Raw genomic sequence first — 7,249 nt, 5'->3', positions numbered from 1 at the left:
AAGGAAGAGCTGCACCCAGGGAGTGGAACCAGCCTGAGAGAGTGAAGTTTGTTGCATGCAGAAGGGCAGATGGGAAGAGCCCATCTAAGCCCTTTGATACTGGGCATGGAGTTACAGGATTCGTTCTGCTGGTTTCTGTCTTGCTTTGATCCAGTATTTCTTCACCATGACACCTTTCCTTCCTTTAAAAATAGTAACATATACTCTGTGCCATTGTATGTTGGAAGTATGTGATTTGATCTTTGCTTTTATAAGGGGTTTTATAAGAGATTGACTTGCCTTCCCCCAGAGGTGTTGTTGGTGTGGCGGATGCATCACATGTACATCAGTAGATGGCACAGAGGAGAGGGGTTATGTCTATGCTCAGTGTTCTGACCTATGAACATCTGAATGGTTAGTAGGCTAATGGTTCCCAAAAAGGTGAGCCTGAGAAGACCACCAATCTGGTGCCAAGGGGCCCCGTCAGTGATCTAGCCTGCATTCTTTACTTTTTAATTGTGAGGCGGGGGGGGGGGGGACTGGGTCTTTTTGAAACCCCAAAGCCCATCCCTAGAGACATATCTCCTCCAACAAGGCCACACCTCCTAATCCTTCCCAAACAGTTCTGCCAAATATAGACCAAGAATTTAATTATATGAAACTATGGGAGTCATTGTCATTCAAACCCCACAGGAAGGTTTTGTTTTTGTTTTTGTTTTTCAGAATTCAAGAACTTTCTCCTCTTCTCATGTCTGGCTGTAATATTTTAGTTGAACATATATTCAATGATGAAGCCATTCATAGTGGAAAAATTTATAGGAGCCACATTACCTTTCTGTTGTGATAAAATTTCCTGACCAAGAGAATTTATTTGGGCTCATGGCTTCAGAAGGATAAGAGTCTATTGTGTTGGACAAGCAGTAGGCAGGAATGGGAAGCTAAGAGCTCAAGTCTTGAATGGCAAACACTAAGCAGAGAGATCAAATGAATGTGAGGCCTTTTGTTCTCAAAACCCTACCTCCTCTGATAGACTTCTCCAGCAAGGCCTCTCCACCTAAACCTCCCCAAACAGCGCCACCATCTGGGGACCAAGCATTCAAATGCCCAAGACTGTGGAGGACATTCTACATTCAAACCACCACTACTTCCTAGATCTTAGAATATGCAAGATCTTTATGTAGCTTGTAGTTGTGTGTGTGTGTGTGTGTGTGTGTGTGTGTGTTCAGAAATCTTTAATATTAGTTTATACACGAGACTTTTGTTGGTTTACTTTTTTTTCTTTCGAGTTTTCTGGTTGGTATTATCATTTGATTGATTCTGGTGTTTATTGTTGCAACTCAGCCAAGTCCATTCTTGGAGTTTTTCTTCCTACCAAAGCACCATATTAATTCATGTGTCAAATCTGGTGAAATGTATGCTCAGGGTTCTGTGTAGTGGGATATTTTTCTTGCAAGTTGGGAGGAGCTAAGGTGGAAGGAGTAAGGAGAGGAAGAGGAAGAGTAAGGAGAGAAAGAGGAAAAGGAAGAGGAGGGGCTAGGGAAGAGAGCACCAGAGAGAGAGAGCAAGAGAAAAAGAGAGAGAGAGAGAGAGAGAGAGAGAGAGAGAGAGAGAGAGAGAGAGAGAGAAACATGGAAGTGGACATGTGCCTGTCTCTAGCAGTCAAAGGTAGTTGATGTATCTAGGTTGGGTATTGGGCTACACCTCTGATTGTGTGGGCATCTTGTTATTGAGCATTACCAAACTTATAAAGCCTTTGGATAATCTAAGCATTAGAGTCTCATTCCTACCAGGCCTGCATCACAATCACTTATGAACCAAGAAGAGAGGCCTGAAGCAAAAGCTTCCCTCATGCCCCAGAAGGCTCAGTGAGCCATCCCAGTTCTGTTGTTTAGCTTTCTGGTCTGTGCTGGTTTTCACAACAGCCCTAACTCTCCTATGGTTCAGGAAGGCTTTGACGACGTGAAAGTGACATGGGTGACTTTCTGGAAGCCCAAGCCACTTGCAAGGTCGAAAGCTATCACACAATCAGCTGCCCCAGCTGCCAGCCAGCATCAACTACTAGAAATGCGAACCAAGACACCTTCAGGTGATTCCTGCTGCTGCTGTGGGTCGCTTCCCCTCTAAACTTGCCTAAGGTCTAATTAGCACACTGTAAATTACTAGTACCTAAAGTTGTTATTAACAAGTTGGATCTATTTTTCAGTGCTTATGGTATACTCATTTTTAAAGTAGCATTTTAAAAAGATTTTATTTATTTTATGTACATGAGTACACTGTAGCTGTCTCCAGAAACACCAGAAGAGGGCACCGGATCCCATTACAGATGGTTGTGAGCCACCATGTGGTTGCTGGGAATTGAACTCAGGACCTCAGGAAGAAGAGTCAGTGCTCTTAACCACTGAGCCATCTCTCTAGCCCTTAAAGTAGCATTTAAAAAAAAATTGAAAATCTACTTTTAGGCATTATTTTTATTAAAACTCTATTGATCAGATACGGCTGCAAAGCTGGCTCAGGGTTTAGGAGTTCTTGCTGCTCTTACAGAGCCCTCATACTGGGTGGCTCACAACTGCCTAACACTTCAGCTTTAGAGGAGCTGACACTTCTTTTGGCTTCTACAGTCATTCACATGCATGTGTGCACATGTGCATGTACACACACACACACACACACACACACGAATAAAAACTAAAACAATGAAAATCTATTTTACAACTATTTCAATGAACACTATTGATATGCTTCCTCCTCTGTAAATTTTGTGTAGCAAAGTTTTTTCTTATTGTTTTTGATGATGAGTTATTCCATTCTCTGAAAAGTAAAGATGTAGAGAGTGGTTCTGATGCTAAGGTCCTGTTCCCCAATTGGTCCTTGACCCATCAATAAAGATGCTAACAGCCAATGAGCTGGAAGGAATAGGCAGGAATTCTGCGACCATTCAGGCAAGCTAGCAGAGGCAGAGGAGAGAGGAGGATTATTCCCCTGCTTCAGAGGGAGAAAATGTGACCAGCCATGTGAGATCTCAGGGAGGGTGGCCATAGGCAATTTCCCCAGGTGGGAGATTAGAAATGCAACTAAGCAGAGGGCAGTTGTGGTTACTGAACAAGGAGAAGGTAACTGAGCAACTAAAGTTGAGGGAAAATTTAGGGTGTTGAGCTAAGAGTATTGGAAGGACACTCTAGCCACAGGAGGTTAAAAGATCCCAGCAATTGAGTTATAGGGCAGGTTAAAAATTAAGTGTGTGTGTGTGTGTGTGTGTGTGTGTGTATGTGTGTTGCATCTGAGGGAACCTGGATGGGGCTGGTAGTGCAGTCCTCCCGGGGCTTAAAGCAGGGTAGCAAAGTATCACTCCAGGTGCCCAGTGATTTCTTAATAGACACTTCCCTTTATCTGACAGGAATCTGATCTTTCCACCAGATAAGTTCAAAGCTGACTGTTTTTTAAACCATATCTAAAAAGCCACACAGAACTGTAGTGGGAGATATTTAAAACGGCGGCACCCCATCTGCTTGTGTTACATGGCCTGAAGTCATGAGCAGTGGTGTGTTCTCCCTACTGCCACGGCTCAGGGCTCAGGCTGGCGGCTCAGTCTAGTGGCTCAGGCGGCCAGAGACACCAGCCTTGCCACCCATGAGACGCCAGTGTGGGAGGTGGCTCTGCCACAATTTTCCACGATCTTTCTACGAGGTTGGGCTGAGCCCAGACCATCCTGCCATACAGATAAGTGTCTGTATATGCCTGTGTTCAAACCTCCACTTTTTATCAGGACATTCTAATCCAATGATTAACCTTAACCATGTTACCTCCATTAAAGGCCTTCTTTAAGATCTCATTCTTAAAGATAAAAATAAGATGGCTCACTCCTTGAATCCCAGGTCTTGGGAGGCAGAAGTGGGCAGATCTCTGAGTTCAAAGTCAGCCTGGTCTACAGAGTGAGTTCTAGGACAGCCAGGGCTACACGGAGAAATCCTGTCTCAAAAAGCAGACAAGTGGAAAGTATCCCATTCCCCTAAGAAGATCACACATTGAAGTGCTGTGGGTTATAACTTCCACATAAAACTTGCTGGAAAACATGACTTAACCTGTAAATTAGACCTAACTCTCAAGAGGAGAAGTATCAAAATCACTATATAAAAACCTCACGTGGAGGACATTTTACTGACATTTTTGGAAAACAGTCTCCAACATCATGACATAAAAAACTGGGAGTGATGATTCTATGACAGCATATATTGTTCATGTCATATATGTCAGCTCTCAACACAAAGGCCAGCCTTTATAGGTTTCCTATTTTTGGTGTGGACCCAGAGGTTAAATACCAACAATATGATCCCAAGCAAGGCAGCTGGAAAATCTATGGCTGACTCCTTCCCGAGGCAATGAAAAGCCATGTTTCTAACACCAGTGCTCTCTAGCAGAACTTCCTGAGAATTATTATTTCTGGCCCAAGGATGCTGTCTGCTTGACACCCCTTTGCTGGTTTGCTTATTTGGAGTAGACATTCACCGTTAGTGACTGCCATCCAGCCTTGACCAATCCTGTCTTCACTCAAATCTCTGCCTGTTACTTTTATGTGCAGAGTACATTAAATGTATATTATCACCAAACTGTAGAAGCAACCTATGCAAATAAGTACTTGCTGTAGCGCTAAGTATAAGGAGGCTTCATGTGTTCTGGTCTCCTCACTACTTGAGATGAAAGTTATAGCACAGAATGAACTTTATGCATGGGTGGGGCCCTGAGCTAACCCAGAAAAGCATTAGTACCTCTCACTGTCCAATGTACCATCTCCAACACTAACAATTATAATAATAATAATGTTTAATTCAATAATTAAATTTAATTAGATTTAACCAATCAGTTAATTTAATCAAATACTAATTGAATATTAATACTTTATATTGTTTATTATGATTATGATTTTGAAGTAAGCAGTCTGGACAGGGTTGGTGACTCATGGTTACAATGGGAGGATGAAGCAGTCGGGTTGCTAGAAGTTGGAGGCCAGTCTGGACTGTAGAGTGAGATTTTGTTTCCGAAACAACAAACAGGATTTCCTTGTTTTTTTTTTTTTGTTGTTTTTTTTTTTTCCCTCCCCCCCCCCCGCCCCCCATGAGACTCGGGCAGAGTCGCACAGGATGAGCGGGATTCGAACCGGGAGAGAGAGAGCAGAAGGCATGGGCTCGCCCTCTGCGGGCGGCCGCCTAAGCCGCTGCACCACCGCTATACAGGATTGCCTTGTAAATGGGAAAGTGGGCTCCTCCGTGTGTACTTGCTACAAACCTGACTGCATCCATGTCCAAGAAAAATGTCCTCTCACAAGGCCATCTCTGGTCTCTGCCGCTGTCACAGGCCCTGGCTTCATTCCCTCCCTCATCTCGTGTTCTCCTCACACCCAGACAGTAAGGACAGCGTTTGCTCTCTATGGCACCTTCCTGCCTTTGCCACCTCTTCCTCCGGTTCTGTTGACCCGTAGTGCAGCTGCAGGCCCTGGCAGACTCTGCCAGTTTCATGCCTGCAGTTTCCCACCAACAGAAAAGCTTCACTGGCTACATGAAGTTTCAGCCACACTAAGAAATTTGGCACCTCATCTGGGAGATTTGGTATTGCCCAATGTTCAGAGGCCCATGGCTCTTGCTTCTCAAACTGACTGGCCTCTGGAAGACAAGCAGGACCATGAACAACTGTGAGGTATGGAAGTTGTTCTTACCCACAGGGAGGCCGGAGTCTTTATAGCCCAGGTGCTACTTCAGTAGATCTTGTATACAAATAGAGAACTGCATTCCTCTTTTCTTTTTGGTTTTTCGAGACAGGGTTTCTCTGTGTAGCCCTGGCTGTCCTGGAACTTGCCTTATAGACCAGACTGGCCTTGAACACCAGACCCCCTGCCTCTGCCTCCCAAGTGCTGAAATTAAAAGCATGTGCCACCACCCCTAAAAGAGAACTGCTTTTCTAAAAGGTCCCTTATTGATACCGAGGCCAGTCCAGAGGCATTTTGAGAAGCAACGTGTCAGAGTGCACTTGGGATAGATAATTAGGAGGGGGACCTAGCCACTGCCCTGGCTTGAGCAATTGACTGGGCTGCATATCAGACATATCAGAGTCACCTTGGAGACTTACACTGGATGTCCAGGTGCTGTATCCCATTATGATTAAACTGAATTCTCTGAGGTAAGATTAGAGCATCTGTGGCGCTTGGTGCTTTGAATAAGAATGGCCCCCAGAGACTTATATTTGAAAGCTTAGGAGATGGCATTAGGACATGTGGCCATGTTAGAGTAGGTGTGGCCTTGTTGAAGGAAGTGTGTCACTGTGGTTGGACTTTGGGGTTTCATATGCCCAAGCCAAGCCCTGTAGCGCTCTCTCTCTCTCTCTCTCTCTCTCTCTCTCTCTCTCTCTCTCTCATTCTCTCTCTCTCATTCTCTCTCTCTCCCTCTCTCTCTCTTTCTTGCTCTCTCTCTCATTCTCTCTCTTGCTCTCTCTCTCATTCTCTCTCTCTCTCTCTCTCTCTCTCTCTCTCTCTCTCTCTCTCTCTCTCTCCTTTCTGCTGCCTTGGTATCCAGATGTAGAACTCTCAGCTACCTCTTCAGCACCATGCCTGCCTGTGGCCACCACGCTTCCTGCCATGGTGATAATGGATTATCTGAGCTGTAAATCAGCCCCAATTAAAGTTTTCTTTTATAAGAGTTGCTTTGATTGCAGTGTCTCTTCACAGCGATAGAAACCCTGAGACAGCATTCTTTTTTGTAAAGTTCCCCAAGTGCTTCCGATGGGTAACCGATCTGGAGACCAATAATCTGATGCGACAGTTCTCAATTCTGGTTGCAAGCTGTCGGGCTTTGCAAACCTAATCCTGCTCCCACCTCACCCCATATAAATGAACTCAGAACATCTGGTGAGGAGACTTGATGAGGACAGGCAATTGTTAATGAACCTAGCAGACCTGAGTTCCAACCTCAGAGCCACGTAAAAGAGGAAGGAGAAAGTTGACTTGATAAAGTTGACCTCTGACCGCTACACTAGTACCATGACCTGAGTACAGTGGCACATGACTCCATACAAACACACACACACACACACACACCCCACCACCACCACCACCACCACCACCATCATCATAATAAAAGAATACTTGAGTGTGAAGCCTGGGTTTCCTTCCTTCCTTCCTTCCTTCCTTCCTTCCTTCCTTCCTCCCTCCCTCCCTCCCTCCCTCCCTTCCTTCCTTTCTTCCTTTCTTCCTCCCTTCCTTCCTTCCTTCCTTCCTTCCTTTCTT

General features: G+C 44.8%; 1 non-coding gene across 1 annotated transcript; it reads left to right on the top strand.

Moving 5' to 3' along the window:
• The first annotated feature begins 278 nt into the window (after positions 1–278).
• Positions 279–410, top strand: LOC143440521 (small nucleolar RNA SNORA17). The gene has a single exon (XR_013108171.1). It is a non-coding gene; the product is annotated as a small nucleolar RNA SNORA17 (small nucleolar RNA).
• The last annotated feature ends 6,839 nt before the right edge of the window (positions 411–7,249 follow it).

This window comes from Arvicanthis niloticus, chromosome 29, assembly GCF_011762505.2.
Source record: "Arvicanthis niloticus isolate mArvNil1 chromosome 29, mArvNil1.pat.X, whole genome shotgun sequence".
Lineage (NCBI taxonomy): Eukaryota > Metazoa > Chordata > Mammalia > Rodentia > Muridae > Arvicanthis > Arvicanthis niloticus.
Note: the sequence above shows the minus strand (reverse complement) of the source record. Positions and strands in the feature narration are given on the sequence as shown.